Source organism: Apodemus sylvaticus, chromosome 7 (assembly GCF_947179515.1).
Source record: "Apodemus sylvaticus chromosome 7, mApoSyl1.1, whole genome shotgun sequence".
NCBI classification, from domain to species: Eukaryota; Metazoa; Chordata; class Mammalia; order Rodentia; family Muridae; genus Apodemus; species Apodemus sylvaticus.
Genome location: NC_067478.1, coordinates 8,526,511 through 8,543,675, shown reverse-complemented (window position 1 = coordinate 8,543,675; position 17,165 = coordinate 8,526,511). Strand labels below are relative to the sequence as shown.

Genomic DNA, 17,165 nt, shown 5'->3' with positions numbered 1-17,165 from the left:
TTGAGACAGGGTCTCATCAAATGCACTAGGCTGGCCTTGAATACATTGAAAATTCGGTAGGCTCTCTACTTGGGGTCACCCTGCCTTGGCCTTCTGAGGAGGTTTTTCAAGAAACTGGCTTGTGTTGGGTTCTCTTTTAATAAAGTTTCTTTACTGTGGCTACCTGTGAGGACCCATCATTCTGATCCTTCTTCTAGACTATAATAACTGATGAAAAATTTAGGGTTTGGGGGATTTGAGATGCCTCTGGGGGCACTATTGACTTGGCAGGATTGAGGAACTGGCTCTGTCTCTTTTGGGGCAGGGACCTGCTCTTAGCACAGTGTCTGGCTCAACTGAATTTGCTGTACTCGGTGTCTTAGCGGTTTTATTTGGAAAGTGATTCTTGCATCTGTTGTGTTTGAGGGTTGCTTTGGCCTGGTGAGGCTGAGGGCTGTATGGATAAATCTGACATCCTTGGCTACAAGTCTTCATGCTGTGGTGGGGATATCATAATAGCCATGAATTTATTTCACAGTGAACTTATAAATGGCTTGATCTTTGTTGAGGGATATTAACACCCCCTCCTGTGGCAATGGTAGGTCAACCCAAGCTACTTGGGAAGCCCTGCCTTGTCTCCTCAGGCTGCCTCCCACAGCCTTAGCTCCTTGCAATGACCTGGGTAACAGGAGGCAGGCCATTTCTTCAGGGTGATCAGCAGTTCTTAATGATCATTAAGCATTTATTTTAAAATGACACCACTTTCCCTAAAATGGAGGCCAATATGTCCTTCTAATCACAAACACAGGGCAAGGAAAACTGTTCTCACTGGGGAATACTTAAGTTGCATCTCTTATCCATCAAACAGCCTGACTATGAAAAGATGCTAAGAAAAAATATCAGGGTTAGGTCCCAGATATGACTGTTGTTGGGAAATGGTTCTAATGCTTTGTCTTAATTCATCTCCTAAAAGTCCTGCTTCCAGACCTGAGGGTCCTGGCACCCAGTTGGCTTCGATTGATAAAATAAAGAATTGCTGTATAGCCAATGGCTGGGCAGGGGAATGGAGGTGGGACTTTCAGATTGCTCTGGCAAGGGACTGTGGGAGAGAGGGAGAAGCGGAAGGACTCCATGATGGGGGTAGAGTGGCAAGCAAGGGGAACAGACTTTAAGGCCTGCTGACATGTAAGATTCCAGGAAAGTGTCCCGAGAGGCCATTCCCCCATTGGGCCTGGGGTAGCAGAGATGAAATATGGATTTAGCAAATATTAATTCAAGAATTCCAGAAGGGAGTGTGTGCTAGCCACGGGGAGGTTTAGAAGGGCCCAGCCATTAAACTAGTCAACTATATCAAAATTAGTTGGTGTGTGTGTGTGTGTGTGTGTGTGTGGTGTGGTTTGTGTGTGTTGTGTGTAAATGTGTATGTGTGGTATGTGTGTGTGTGGTGTGTGATGTATGTGTATGTGTGTATGTGTTTTTTGTGTGTGTATATGTGTGTGCATTGTGGTGTGTGTGTGTGTGTGTGTGTGTGTGTGTGTGTGTGTGTCTTTCATTTGTGAATCCAAAGTTCTTGGGTGAGCACAGAACATGCCAGGAGCCAAAGCAGATTAATTTACTGCTACAATCCTCTGTCTGCTATTTACGTGCCTGTTGGGTGTGACCCTGTGCTGGCTAGTGTCTTGTCAGCTTGATATAAGCTAGAGTCATTTGGGAAGAGGGCACTTCAATGGAGACTAGGCTAGCACCCACCAGATTAACTCGTGAGGCATGTTCTTGATTAAAGATTGATCTGAGAAAGGCCAACTTAGTGTGGGTGGTGCCTTAATGGGTGTGTGGCCCTGGAGGCTGTCAGAAAGCAGGCTAAACAAACCAGGAGGAGCAAGCCAGTACAAAGCATGCACCCACTGTTCTTTCCAATTCCTGTTTCTGGGTTCCTTCCCTGGCTTCTCTCATGGTGTACTGTGATGTAGAACTGTAAGCTGAAATCAGCTTTTTGCTGTCTAAGTCATGATGGCATTTACCACAGCAATAGAAACTATAGCTAGGACAAAACCGAACATATCTGGGTCTCATTTTGCCTCTCTGTAAAATGGAGTGAATGAAAGACTGCCTACCCAGCTGCAGGAGGAGGCAGGGAGCTAATACCCAGAAGTGATTGCTAAAGTTGGTGTGCACGTCAATATTGGCCCTTCAGTGTGTGGGGGTGGCTCCTGCTACTGCCATTGCTATAGGATGCTGGGTTTATCAGGGCGTGGACAGGCCTTTCACAGGTCTGAGAGGCAGAATTATCTCCCTCATGATATCATCTAATGTTCCAAAGAGCACAGAGCCAGGAAGACAGGAGATATCTTTTTGCTCACCATGTATCTGAATGAGCAAATTCTAAACTTTGGTCTGTCTCTTGGAGGCCACAACAAGAATTCCCTCAATCTAGCTAGATGGCCAAAATCTTCTAAGCCCCCACTGTCCATATTCCACCAAAAGGAAACACAGGGCTGAGGAGATGGCTCAACAGGTAAGGTACTTGCCATGCAAATGTAAGGGCCCAGGTTCAAGTCCCCAGAACACATGCAAAACCAGGCATGGTAGTGTGAGCTTAGAATTCTGAGGCTCCTAGGGGAGATCGAGTCAGAACAGGAGGATCTCTGCAAGCCTGTGGGCTATCCTGCCTGGTGGACACAGCCATGAAGAACAGAAATGGAAGCCTGTGGGCTAGCCTGCCTGGTGGACACAGTCATGAAGAACAGAAATGAGAGGCTGCCTCAAACAATGAGAATGGTAAGGGTAGACATCTGAGGTCTTCTGACCTCTACGTGTGTGCTGTGGCATGCATACATTATCATGTGTGTGCATGTGTGTACATACACACATGAAAAAGAAGCTGCCCTTGCCATTTCCCCAGGGCCAAAACATGCTCAAGGGTCAGTTCATCTACTTCCTGGAATACTTGGAACCTGTGGGGTTTTTATTTTTATTTTTATTGTTTGTTTGTTTGTTTGTTTGTTTACTTGTTGACCCAATATCCTGCTATGTACCAAGCACTGTGTAATTTTTGCCTGATGAGTACTTTGTAGTGTGACAAGCTGGGGATGTCAATGTGATTTGAGAATGAAGGTATGGCATCCAGGGCATGAGCAGCTAACTTATAGGAAGAAGACGGAGACCTGTGGTACTAGCGTAGGCAGAGGTGATATTGATGTGAGACAGGAGGATGTCTGAAATGGGGAAGGGAGCTTTGCTGAGCATCTAGTGCATGCAAACACCGTGTAAGCCACTGCATTTCACGTTCTCTTCCTGATATTCTGGGGAGGGCTCTCATTCTGATTACATGCAAGAGGCCCTGATTTGCAGTTTGGCTAGCGCCAAATTCAATCTGTTTGTGAACTGATATTAACCCTAAAAATAATTTACAGCTGCCTGTGTTACAGATTCTAAAGGGCTGATGGACAGATTAGAACTGTGTAGAGAATTGGAATGTGACTAGTCCAGAGCCACGTTATTTCAGACTATCTTTAGCCCCTTAGAAGGCACTCATAACTCACTTTTGTATTTGACCTAATATTCCCATGATAGCAGGCAGATCCTTCAGAATATGTTAACAGATCGACACCAACCCAAGAGCTGTGGATATCCGCAGGTGCTACCCGAGACCCAGAAAATCTCGGGTCAATCTTTCTCTGTGTTTCTGTAACCCACCATCCTGGTGTTCATCAGTTGATTCACAGCTTCCCTTTGTATGGAACTATAGAAGTCTAATGGAGCTGTCTCCATGCTGAGACACAAGAGACTGCGGTCCTCACCTGTGCCCACTCATATCTGGGTTATCATAACAAACACCTCTTATTCTTTTAAAGGTGTGAGCTGTGCTTGGTGTCAATTGGTCTCAGGGTTGGAAAGTATTTTCTTCTGTCCTGGTTGGGGCATCCGTGCATCTGACACAGTAGACGGGCTATAATGCTTAATCTTGATGGCCAGTTTGGTGGGATTTAGAATCACCATGGGAAAAGAAAAATCTCTGGCCATGACTGTGAGGGATTTGCTACGTTAGTTTGTTGAGGGGGGAAACCGCATCCTGAATGCGGACTGAGCTCCGACTGAATCAAGAGGCAGAGGCAGCTGAACACCAGTGTCTGCCACTCTTAGCTTCCTGACTGTGGGTGCCACGTGACCAGGCACTGCCTGCACCTGCCACCATGTCTTCCCTGCTGTGCCCTGGTAACATTGGCCCAAATAAAGTACCCTTCTTTGTGTTGTTCTTATCAGGTATTCTGTCGCAGCAGTGAGGACAGGTAACTGGTACACATGAATACTCGAAAACAATTAAAGGGGAGAAAAACCCACAAAATTTGTTTTCTGATGTATACAATGGCGCTACCAAGAGTCATTTATGTCCCATTTATGCCTAATTACCATATAGTGCAGTAATTATTATGATTAACTAGCTGACAGATGAGCTGGCTGAACATTTCATTTGATCTAGGAAGCACAGCGCGCATATGGGTTCTATCTCCATCAATCCTCCCCCTGTGGCATGGTCATTTATTCATAATTTTGGTAAGTGACAAGCTACACTGGTCAGCAGTTTTGGATTACCATGTCTGGAGGAGACGTGGAGCGTGGAAATCACACGGCCTCAGCACTGGCATCAACACAGGAAAAATCCATTGGCTTTCTAATTGTTGCTGCCGCTATTCCTGGGTATCATTAAGATGAATGGGAACAAGGAGGTAACTCAAAATCAAGGTAAGCTGCATCCTGAGGAATAACACTCAAGCTTGACCTCCGACCTCCACATGCGCATACATATACACCCACACATGCACACACCAGGTGTATACTGCATATGCATCACATATGCACTATGTATGCACCATGTACGCATGTGCATGCACACACAAATGCACACACACGTGCACAATCTAAAAGATGAGTGAATGAACCAGGTGTGTTCCTCATGCCTGTAATCCCAGAACTCCTCAAGAGGGTGAGTCAGAGGCTTTCAAGGCAAGGATCTGCCTGGCCTGGGCAGTCTAAAAATACAGAAGGAACAGGAAAGAAGTGTTTAGGATGCAGTACCTGAGATCCTGGCGCCTTCTCATGGCTGCTGCACTTCTGATGTCAGCCTGGGCAACTGCAGACAGTCCTAAGGATGTGAGTGTGGCTTGACTCTTTCTTTACCCCATTTTCATTTATTGTGAATAAATAGAAGAACCCTGCTTTCTCAGCCCATACTGTCCAGTTATAAACAGAGCTGAGGGGTTTCATCTACCTGTTTGCTTGGGCTAATAAACGATTTCCAAATGCCAAGTAAATGAGAGGTACTTACACACACACACACACACACATGGATCTACAAAGACAAGTTGCCACTGGCTGGGCTGTGCTATTTCTGGTGTGCAAACCCTCATTTATAATGCTGGATTTGTGTAATTGCAGTGCTCTGGTGGCAGATTAGGATCTCAAAATACAATCCCATCACCATCAGGAGAAATGGGAACTCAGATGAAAAATGGACGCAAAACAATTAGAAAATCTTGTAAATTAGTTTTCCCAATGGCCGTTGCCTGCAACCAGACCACAGGATGATCTGCTTCTGGATGCATGTGTATGAGTTTGTGCTTACTGGTGTGTGTATGTGTGTCCTGCGGTGTCTGGGGGTGGCTTCTTGGGAGATGAGGGGTAAGGATGAAATAGTGGGGGGAAGGCTCGGTTTCTGTTTGTTGTGTGGATTTTGAGACGAGATCTTGTTACTATGTAGCCCAGGCTGAGTCTCCTGTTTCATCCTGGAGGTGCAGACATTGTGGTATGAATCATGGGGTTTGCCTCTTATACCCTTACATGTGTAGTTACTACAGCTTCAAATGTCTAAGTCCAGGAGCCTCCAGGCTGGCCCGTGCCTCTAACGCTCCGCATTTCTTTTGGTGCGACATAGAAGAGGACACTGGAAATGTCATCTTTAGCTATCTGATATCCTGGTAGCTTTAAGGTTTCTTTTGTGAGACTTGATAGTTCTCAAAATATTTTTAAGGGTCATTGGAGGAAGTTCTTTCAAGAAAAGAGATGGGGGAGGGGATGTCTTTGTGTTGGCCTGGAGATCAGTGGCAACTGATAACAACACAGAAAATAAGTTGATTTCAAGAATCCTCCCTCCCTCCTCTCTCCCTACCCTTCCCCATCTAGGGCCTGGAGATCGAGCCTCATATACTAGACAAAGCTCTGCCCTCAGTTCTTTGTGATTTTGTAAATAAATAATGAGGGATGGAAGATTTTAAAGCCCAGATTGATTCCTATAGCTTCTTTTTTGCTGGTCTGAGACCTTTTTTTTTTTTATATTTTTATTGGCAATCCACTATCTACAACCCATTCCGGCCCCTGCGGTCCTTTCTTTGGCTGCAATCTCTCTTGCTGAACTTTCAGCCAAGGATCTCCTATCTACAGTTCTTCCTCCATCTCCGATGACGACAGTCCCCTGTCTGGAGCAGCCACAGGTACTGGACTGAATTAACCACGGAGGAAGGCTGAGCTGGAAGCGTGGGGTGGGGCCCAGTGAAGTGAGGCGGATTATTCTTCCCTCCCACTTGCTCTTCCGCAGTAGATGTTTTCCTGTTATCTCTGCTTTGAATCTAGCTCTTTGATCTTCAACATCGAAGAATGGCTTCTGCACAGTTTTATAGTACTAGAAATGCCAGCTGCAGCCATAAACTCCTCCAGTTCAGCCGTATCTGCTTGCCATATCTTGAAAATATATTTGGCTGTATTTTCTCCCTTCACACCTACATGTTGTGACCTTCAGGGACTTTCCTCCTGTGCACTATTCTCTTTCCCTTCCTGTTAAGCCCACCATACATATACAGCTTCCTCAGCAACACGCTGGCTTTTTTATTTCTTCTTCAGTTCAGGGAGGGGCACAGGTGGCTTTTACCAGGGCTCTGCAAAGCCAGCTCCCTGTTTCTAGAGCTACAGTTAGATCAACAGGAGAGAAAGGCTATTATTGGCAGGCAGAGAACTTCCTGCTCTCAGACCTGGTTTTCCTGAAGCATTTTGGCCACTGTCAGGGGCTGGAGTGAAGATCCTCTTTAAAGAGACATCTGTGCCCCTCCCCCACCCCACACCTTTGGTTATTGGACTGTGAAGAAAAATGGAGCCCAAGAAAAGTGGAATTTCCCTAGGAGTCTTATGCTAAGAAAAGGGAAAGGGCTTGTATTGGCTAGTTTTGTGTGTCAACTTGACACGGGCTGGAGTTATCACAGAGAAAGGAGCTTCAGTTGGGGAAGTGCCTCCATGAGATCCAGCTGTGGGGCATTTTCTCAATTAGTGATCAAGTGGTGAGGGCCCCTTGTGGGTGGTACCACCTTTGGGCTGGTGCTCTTGGGTTCTATAAGAGAGCAGGCTGAGCAAGCCAGGGGAAGCAAGCCAGTAAGAAACATCCCTCCATGGCCTCTGCATCAGCTCCTGCTTCCTGACCTGCTTGAGTTCCAGTCCTGACTTCCTTTAGTGATGAACTGCAACGTGGAAGTGTAAGCTCAACAAACCCTTTCCTCCCCAACTTGCTTCTTGGTCATGATGTTTGTGCAGGAATAGAAACCCTGACTAAGACAGGGCTGGTCCTGGTGTCAGCCTGAGGAAATGGGGCTTGTCTCCTGGAAAAGGGTTCTGTAAGGTTCTGACAACTCATCATACACCACCTTGTGGGAAAGACTAGAGCCGAGATAATAAGGGGCCAGTGAGGGAGCTGAGCGGACCGCACCTTGACCAGTGGGCTGCTGGCCTTAATTATGCATCCCTCTCAACAACCTCCCCCAACCCTCCCCAACCCCTGTCCCCTCCTGCTCCTCAGAAGATGGACTTGGTTAATCCCAGGACCCCTTTGTCCCTCTTCACATTGTGACCATACTGCGCTGGCCCCTGTTCCCTGGGTTTCTCTATGACTTTCCTGTTTAATGGACCTTTTGAGGATGGATAGCTAAGCAGAGCTTCTCGGGTCTGCCGGGGCCTGGGCTCTGACCCTCATAACTCTGCTAACATTTAGAGAGGACGGGAAACAGTCCAGTGTCATTATACCTCATTTAACAGTGTGGCCCGGCATCCTTGATAAAAACAAAGGACTTGGGATAGGACAGGTAAGCTGTAAGTCTTGGAAGCTTCTAGAAAGAGAGAGATAGGGAAAAGGAAGAGAAAAAAAACCATGCTCTCTTGTGTTAGGGAGGTGGAGGTTGGTGGTGGTGGGTGGGGCCGAGGGTTGTCTATCAGGCAAGAGTGACAGGCGTTAGTGTTAGGGGAAACTGCTTAGGCTTTGGCCAGTATCTGAAAAAGAGACAAAGACCAAGAAAGGGCACTTTTGCTTAGAGGCAGGCTGCAAGTCCGCGTTCAGAGGGCACCATGATCGAGGCTCTCGTGTTCTAAGATGAAGGATTGCACCAGGAACACAATGTTAGAAATAAGAATAGGCACAGTTTATTACGAAAGAAAGGGTGCTTGCGTAGCACCTACCTCTCCTCATTTCACTTTTCTCTGCTTTTCTTTTTTCTTTTTTAAAAAGCCTACAGCACCCGGTATTACAGGCGGTCTCCTATCCAAGTACTAACCAGGCCCGACCCCGCTTAGCTTCTGAGATCAGACAAGATGCGGCACCTTCAGGGAGGTATGGCTGTAGACCTTATTTTGTATCACAGCTGTTTCCACACGTGCTGTGAGAGGGAGTTGGCTGCTCGTGTTCCTTGCAGTCTGGTTTTCACTTTTCTTCAGTCTGGGACCCGGCATATGAGATGTGCATCTCACTCAAGGCCAGCCTCTGTCTTACAGCTCTCTGGAAACACCTTCACAGACATGCCTAGCCGCGTGTCCTAGGTGACTCTAAATCTAGTCAAGTTGACAAGAAGATTAACTATCCTATGACCTAATAAAATGAAAACTTTGCACTCTGAGAAAATCCTGTTGAGAGGGTAAAAAGGCAAACTATGGACGTGGGAGGGGAGATGTTTGCAGACTACATATTTGACAAGGGATTTTCAACTGCAAGCTATAAAGAACTCTTACAACTTGAACTGAAATATTATATAGTCAATCCAACCTAGAAAATGGACAAAAGATACCAAGAGATATTTCACTGTAGATGAAAGCACAAAAAAGATGTTTAATATCATGAGGCATCCAGAAAATATAAGTTAAATTCCTAATGAGCAATGCAGATACATCTCTCAGAAGAAATAAAACAATTTCTTAAAGATTTATCTTATTTCTTTAAAGTATGTAAATAAGTATAAATCTGTGTGTGGCTATGTACACAGGACTGCAGGTGCTCACAAAAGCCAGCATAGCACATCTGACTGTGCGGAGCTGGAGTTCCAGGCTGTGTGAGCCTCCTTGAGGTGGGTGCCCTAACCAGACTTAAATCCTCTGGAAGAGCAGTAAACACTCTTAGCCACTAAGATGCTCCCACCCCCCAAGTCTTTTAAAATAGTAAATAGCATCAAATTCTAAAAAGGTTATAGAGAAACATGGCCATTCATGGGTTGCTGTGGTGTTCTAAAAGGCTGTGGCACTCCAGTAAACCATTTGGGAGTTCTTTATTGGAAATAAACATGTACCACATTTGATAGCTTATACTATAAATTTTATGTGGATTGTTGGCAGGACCTAGAGAAGGAGCCTCTTGTCACAGTAGTGAGTCATGGCCTCTGAGCATACTTGGGAGGGAGTTTCTAGATAGTGTTCACAGTGGTGGGAAGACCCACCTAAATATGGGCGCCAATGTTCTATTTGCTGAGTCCTAGGTCAAGTGAAAGCCGTCTGGCATCTACGTCAGTCTCTGCCTCCTTCTGGCTGTGGATACAATGTGACCAGCCGCCTCACACTCCTGCAGACACAACTTCTCCTTCTGGCTGTGGATACAATGTGACCAGCTGCCTCACACTCCTGCAGACACAACTTCTCTGCCATGAAGGATGGAACTGGGAGCCAGGACAAATCCATTGTTCTTCTCAGATCGCATTTCCTAGGTGTTTTATCACAGCAACAGAAGTAATGAATACACCATGCTATCCAGAAATTGTATTTTGAGTATTTATTCCAGACAGATGGAAATTCACATCCACAGCAAACCCAAAGGGTAATGTTTACAGCAGCCTTGTTTTGTATGACCCCCAAACTAGAAATAGCCCAAATGTGCTTTATTGGGTAAATGGGTAGGTAACCTATGGTACAGCCACACCATGGAATACTACTCAGTGATATAAAGGAATAAGATACCAATCCATGCAAAAAGTTGGATGGACCACAAGCAACTTATACAGATTGCAAAATGCCAACCTGAGAGGGTTGTGATATACATCTCCCATTCACATAAAACTCTTGTAATAAATCATAGTGATGAAGGATCACAGATATACCGATTTCGTATGCTGGATCTTGACTGTAGAAATCCCACATATTCACATGAGATAAAATTGCTTAGGCATAAGTACACACAGGCAGAAGGAGGAAGGGAGAAGGAGGGGGAGGAGGAGGGAGAGAGATTTGGAGAAATACAGCTAAGGTGGGTGGATTAAATCAACATCAATTTCCTGATTGTGATATTGTATGATAGTTATGTAAAATGTTGCCATGGGGGAAAAACAGGGTTAATTGAGGGAGTTCAGGGCATCTCTTTATTATTCTTCACTGTGAATGAAGCAGAATTAGGACCAAAGGCAATTAGAGAGGGTATCTGTAATTATCTCAAAATAAAAAAGTTTTTAAAAAAAACCCCATAACACTCATCTCAAGTGAGCATCCTCTATAGAGGACCCCAGCCAGTGGCTAGGACAGAGCCGGTGCCACTTGCTTCCTGATGTAGACCAAGACTAGTTCTTCAGGCCTTCAAGACCCCTGAAGGCTCAGTCTCTGTGATGCTGTCTGAAGCTCCCCTCTGCAGTCTCCGCTTAAAGTTTGGGAGCTGCAGCATCAGGCACCGGAAGCTTCCCTAATGAGGAGACCCCTTCCTGGTATCCTCCCCCCCCTGCAGTGTGTAGGGTTTGCCTTCCTGCGCTCACACAGGAGTTGGGGCTCCAAATGTGGACTAATGGTGTTAAGGAGGTGGAGGCTATCCACTTATGGTGTCACCAGGTGAAATCTTTGACTTGGTGAAACTTAGATGTGATAATCAGAATGGAGCCCGTGGTTGAATCCTGGTTCCTCACCAAGCAAAGGCAGAGAAGCATCCCCAGATAGACACCCATGCCCTGTGTCCTTACCCCTCAGGGAGCTCTATGTGACCTCGGAGACTCACCACTGCCAGCACCCTGTACTTTCGTCACTGTGAGCCAAAAGAGACATTTTTTCTTTGTGAAATGAAATATTTATTTTTGTTTTTATATGTGTATGTATTTTATGTATGCTTTTATTTATGTATGTATTTTATGTAAGTTTTTATTTATTTATGTTTTATTTATGTATGTATCTGTGTATATGTATGCCATTCCTGGTGCCCACAGGGGCCAGAGGAAGGTACTGGGTCCTCTAGTATCGGAGTTACAAGTCACCATTGTGAGCCACCCAGTGTGGGCAGACCGTGGACGCTCTGTGAGAACAGGAAACACATTTTGAACGACTTCAGCCCCAACATCTTTTCCCTCTGTTTGGCTTTTTGTTGTTGTTGTTGTTGTTTTTGATTTGGTTTTTTTGAGACAGGGTTTCTCTGTATAGCCCTGGCTGTCCTGGAACTCACTCTGTAGACCAGGCTGGCCTCAAACTCAGAAATCTGCCTGCCTCTGCCTCTCAGAGTGCTGGGATTACAGGCGTGTGCCACTACCGCCCGGCTCTGTTTGGCTTTTTAATATGGGCAAATATACCCACTTTCCACTGAAGTCTTTGCAATAGATGGCTTCCGTCTTTATTTTCTCTCTCTCCCCCCTCCTCCTTCCCCTCCACTCCCTACCCCCTCTCAGGCACCCAGTCTTGATGTATGTGCCAATGTGCCGATGACCTTTCAGTCTTCCTGTGTCCACTTGGGATTACGAGTGGTGCACCTTCATGTCTGGTTTTATGTGGTGCTGGGAGGTGGGACTCAGGGCTCTGTATGCATAAGGAAAACATGCTATCTGCAAACTGAGTCCATGGTTCTATCCTCAGTGCTAGTATTTTATCCCAATCATTTTAACATTACCAGATGAATAAATGAGAAAATTAGATCATAACCTGCCAACAAATTACCCAGCGGTCCACAGACCTCAGACTCAAAGTTCACAGTATAAACAGAAGAGAGAGAGAAAACAATTACCTTTAAAATGGACCAGTTGTGCCCAGAGCAGAATCCTGAACACTCCTTCAAGTAGAACAGGAGAAACAATTTTAGTTACTTTCCAAAGCAGAATGAAGACTTCTGAGGTCAAGAACATGCTGCTGATTCTCCCGGGTACCATGGTGAGATGAAACTTGGCAATTGTTTTGAAGAGAACATTCAAGAATTTCTTTTTCCATCTGGTACTCAGAATAGAAGTAAAATCCTAAAAATAGTTATTGAGAGAATTGGGATTGTACAAACAAGTACCCTCCAGAGTCTTTCCAAGACCTCCAAGCTGCTTCTGGGAACTGGGCAAGATTTTCTCCGTAGATATCCACAGTGGCAGGCCACTTACTCTGTTAGGCTTTCTCCCTTAAATCCACAAGAGCACCAGGTTTGGAAGTGTTTCCAGTGAGTATTTAATATAGTCTACGAGCTGAGCACAGTGGGGCAAAGCCTGCAGTCCCAGGACTCTGAGCGGCAGGAGAATCTGCCTGAGTCACATGGCCTTGTATCAGAAAAAATAGACAGAGGCCTGGGAGTATAGCTCAGTGCGAACTTCTTGAGACTTGCAAGTTGTTTACTTCCTGAGTTTTCTGATTCTCTCTCTTAAAGATAATGTTTCAACTAGAAGGAAACTGTTGTATAACATGCTTCAGAGATCCTCTTGCCTCAGCCTCCTAAGTGCTGGGGTTACATGTGCCAACATACCCTGGTCTGAGTCCTTTGTACATGAGGTGAATGTACAAAGAATTCCTGTGTCTGGCTGCATCAGCAACTGGCTCCCGTCCATACCTTTGGTACATTCTGCCACAGCAAGTCACTGGTGGCTGATATTAAATCTATCCTGACCCAGAGGATTTTAAATATGATTTCTATCCACAACTACTGTGATAGTTGTTTGACTTACAACAACACTTACAACAACATGCCCTGCTGTGCTTAATATGGGACTAAATGTCAGCATCTCTCATGGTCCAATCTGTGGTGGGTAATGCTGACTTTGGCCCAGTAGCCAGAGACATTGCTCTAAACAATTTATATCCCTGCTGAACAGATGCTACGATTTCATTATTGTGGGCCGCTATCAGCTCTATTCAGAAACCAGTGCAGCCAGTAGCCCTTGCCAAGCTCATCTCTACCTCCATTGGAGTGTCAGACACAGCTTTATTGATGCTGCCTTCTGGAAATTTCCTACTTACCAATATGTTTGACTTTTTTGGAAACATGATTTATTTGATCCCCAAAAAGTCTTATAACATGGAATATGAGCAGAGGGATTAAGATGAGGTTTTAAAATTGCTCATTTCTGGTTCACTTGGTCACTGCTAAATAGATAATTCTGGACGTTTAACTGTGGTAATCCATATATTTTGACATTGGTTGGGCTTTTGCACACACCTCAGTCCCTGGTCCATCGGACCCAACATGGCACTGTGTCAGCGACTGCTATAAACGACTTATTTCCAAAAGTACATCTCAAGCTCAGGTTCCAGACTGAGCCCAACTCAAAATATACACAGCTGTGCTAATTGGCCAGTGAAGGAAGAAGGCCAGCCAACATCTGGGAGGCTGCGGAAGCTCCCCTCTGTCTCTCAACCTCAGAAAGCAAGTCCCTTTCAGAACAAGGGTGGCTTTGAGGAATTTGTTGGATAGGATACTGTGTAAGGAGCACCATTAACGACCCTTCTTCCTAAATGATTGGCTCTGCTTTATTTTAATGGAGGTAGAGTCCTCACCCCCTTTAGGGGGTATACTGTGTGTGCTGTATGAACATAGGTGTGTGCAGGTGCATGGACATGCAGAGGCTGGAAGAGGGTGTTGGGCATCCTGCATTCTCCGTTGTGTTCCTTTGAAGCAGTGTCTCTCACTGAGGCTGGGGGTGGGTTGGTTGGCCAGCAGCGAGCCTGAGAAATCCCATCCACCTCCATTCCCCACAGCTCTGAGGTTACGGACGTACGTTAGGCACTCTTGGCTTTTCACGTGGGTACTGAGGACACAGACTGAGGCCTTCATTCTTGGGTGGTAATGTTGTTCCTCACTGAGCTGTTTCCCCAGCCCTGAGGGAGGGGTTTATCTTGTAAGATTTATTTATTTTTATTATTTTAAGAATTATTCATGTAGTTTTTATAGGTACATGAGTTTGGCTGAATGTGTTCATGTGCCACTTCATATGGGACGTGATTTCAGCATCTCTCACGGTCCAATCTGTGGTGGGTAGATTTCCCTCACAGGGTTCCCCCAGAGATCAAAATCGGACATCAGATTTCCTGAAACTGGAGTCACAGGTGACTGAGTCAAATCCAGGTCCTTGGCAAGGATAGAAAACACTCTTAACCACTGAACCTGCCTCCACCACAGTTTTAAATTGTTTGTATGTGTGTATGCATGCATACATGAGTGACTGTGTGTGATGAGGCAGAAGTGTTAGATACTCTGGGGCGGGAGTTACAGGGGGTTGGGAGCCACTTGATGTGGGTGCTGAAGACAAAATTCTGGCCTGATGCAAACAGACACAAGCAGTGCACACCCTTATCTGGTAACCCTGTGTTCCAGACCCTAAGGTCATGTTTTTAAAAGATTTTTTTATTAGATATATTCTTTATTTACATTTCCAGTGATTTCCCCTTTCCTGGTTCTCTCCTCCCCAGAAAGTCTCATAAGCTCTCTCCCCTCCCCCTGTTCCCCAATCAACCCCTCCTGCTTCCTTGTCCTGGTATTCTCCTACACTGCTGTATTGAGCCTTTCCAGGACCAGGGACCTCTCCTTCCTTCTTCTTGGGCATCATTTGATATGTGAATTGTGTCTTGGATAGTCCAAGCTTCTGGGCTCATATCCATTTATCAGTGAATATATACCATGTGTGGTGTGTTTTTTTGTGATTGGGTTACCTCACTTAGGATGATATTTTCCAGTTCTAATCATTTGCCTAAGAATTTCATGAATTGATTGTTTTTAATAGCTGAGTAGTATTCCATAGTGTAAATATACCACATTTTCTGTATCCATTTCTCCATTGAGGGACATCTGGGTTCTTTCCAGTTTCTGGCTATTGTAAATAGGGTTTCTATGAACATAGTGGAGCATGTGTCCTTATTATATGCTGGGGAATCCTCTGGGTATATGCCCAGGAGTGGTATAACGGGGTTCTCCAGTAGTATTTTCTGAGGAACTGCCAGACTGATTTCCAGAGTGGTTTTACCAGCTTGCAACCCCACCAGCAGTGGAGGAGTGTTCCTCTTTCTCCACATCCTCGCCAGCACCTGCTGTCTTCTGAGTTTTTAATCTTAGTCATTCTGACTGGTGTGAGGTGAAATCTCAGGATTGTTTTGATTTGCATTTCCCTGATGACTAAGGATGTTGAACATTTCTTTAAGTGCTTCTGAGCCATTCGATATTTCTCAGGTGAAAAGTCTTTGTTTAGCTCTGTACCCCATTTTTAATAGGGTTCTTTGACTCTCTGGAGTCTAACTTCTTGAGTTCTTTGTATATATTGGATATTAGCCCTCTGTTGGATGTAGGGTTGGTAAAGCTCTTTTCCCAATTAGCTGGTTGCCGTTTTGTCCTATTGACAGTGTCCTTTGCCTTATAGAAACTTTGTAATTTTATGAGGTTCCATTTGTCAATTCTTGATCTTAGAGCATAAGCTATTGGTGTTCTGTTCAGGAAAATGTTCCCTGTGCCCATCTCCTCAAGGCTCTTCCCCAGTTTTTTTCTAGTAGTTTTAATGTGTCTGGCTTTATGTGGAGGTCCTTGATCCACTTGGACTTGAGCTTAGTACAAGGACATAAGAATGGATCTGGATCAATTTGCATTCTTCTGCATGCTGACCTCCAGCTGAACCAGCACCATTTGTTGAAAAGGCTATCTTTTTTCCACTGGATGGTTTTAGCTACTTTGTCAAGGATCAAGTGACCATAGGTAAACAAACTCAACATAAAAAAAAAAAAAACTACATAGTTATTTCATTAGATGCTGAAAAAGCATTTGAAAAAATTCAGCATCCTTTCATGTTAAAAGTCTTGGAAAGAACAGGAATTCAAGGCCCATACGTAAACATAGTTAAAGCAATATACAGCAAACCAGTAGCCAACATCAAACTAAATGGAGAGAAACTTGAAGCAATCCCACCAAAATCAGGGAGTAGACAAGGCTTCCCTCTCTCTCCATATTTTTTCAATATAGTACTTGAAGTCTGAGCTAGAGCAATTAGACAGCAAAAGGAGGTCAAAGGGATACAAATTGGAAAGGAAGAAGTCAAATTATCACTATTTGCAGATGATATGATAGTATACTTAAGTGACCCAAAAAACTCCACCAGGGAACTCCTACAGCTGATAAACAACTTCAGCAAAGTGGCTGGATAAAAATAACTCAAACAAATCAGTAGCCTTCCTATACTCAAAGGATAAACAGGCTGAGAAAGAAATTAGGGAAATGACACCCTTCACAATAGCCACAAACAATGTAAAGTATCTTGGTGTGACTCTAACCAAACAAGTGAAAGATCTGTTGGACAAGAACTTCAAGTCTCTGAAGTAAGAAATTGAAGAAGACCTCAGAAAGTGGAAAAAATCTTCTATGCTTGTGGATTGGGCAGGATTAATATAGTAAAAATGGCCATCTTGCCAAAAGCAATATACAGATTCAATACAATCCCCATCAAAATCCCAACTCAATTTTTCATAGAGTTAGAAAGAGCAATTCTCAAATTCATCTGGAATAACAAAAACAAAACAAAACAAAACAAAAAAACAGGATAGCTAAACTATTCTCAACAGTAAAAGAACTTCTGGGGGAATGAGTATCCCAGACCTCAAGCAGTACTACAGAGCGATAGTGTTAAAAACTGTGGTATTGGTACAATGACAGGCAGGTAGATCAATGGAATAGAATTGAAGACCCAGAAATGACCCACACACCTATG

At 44.6% G+C, this 17,165-nt stretch overlaps 1 pseudogene; it reads right to left on the bottom strand.

The window, feature by feature from the left end:
* Positions 1-8,516: 8,516 nt before the first annotated feature.
* Positions 8,517-8,634, bottom strand: LOC127690436 (uncharacterized; annotated as a pseudogene).
* Positions 8,635-17,165: the final 8,531 nt, after the last annotated feature.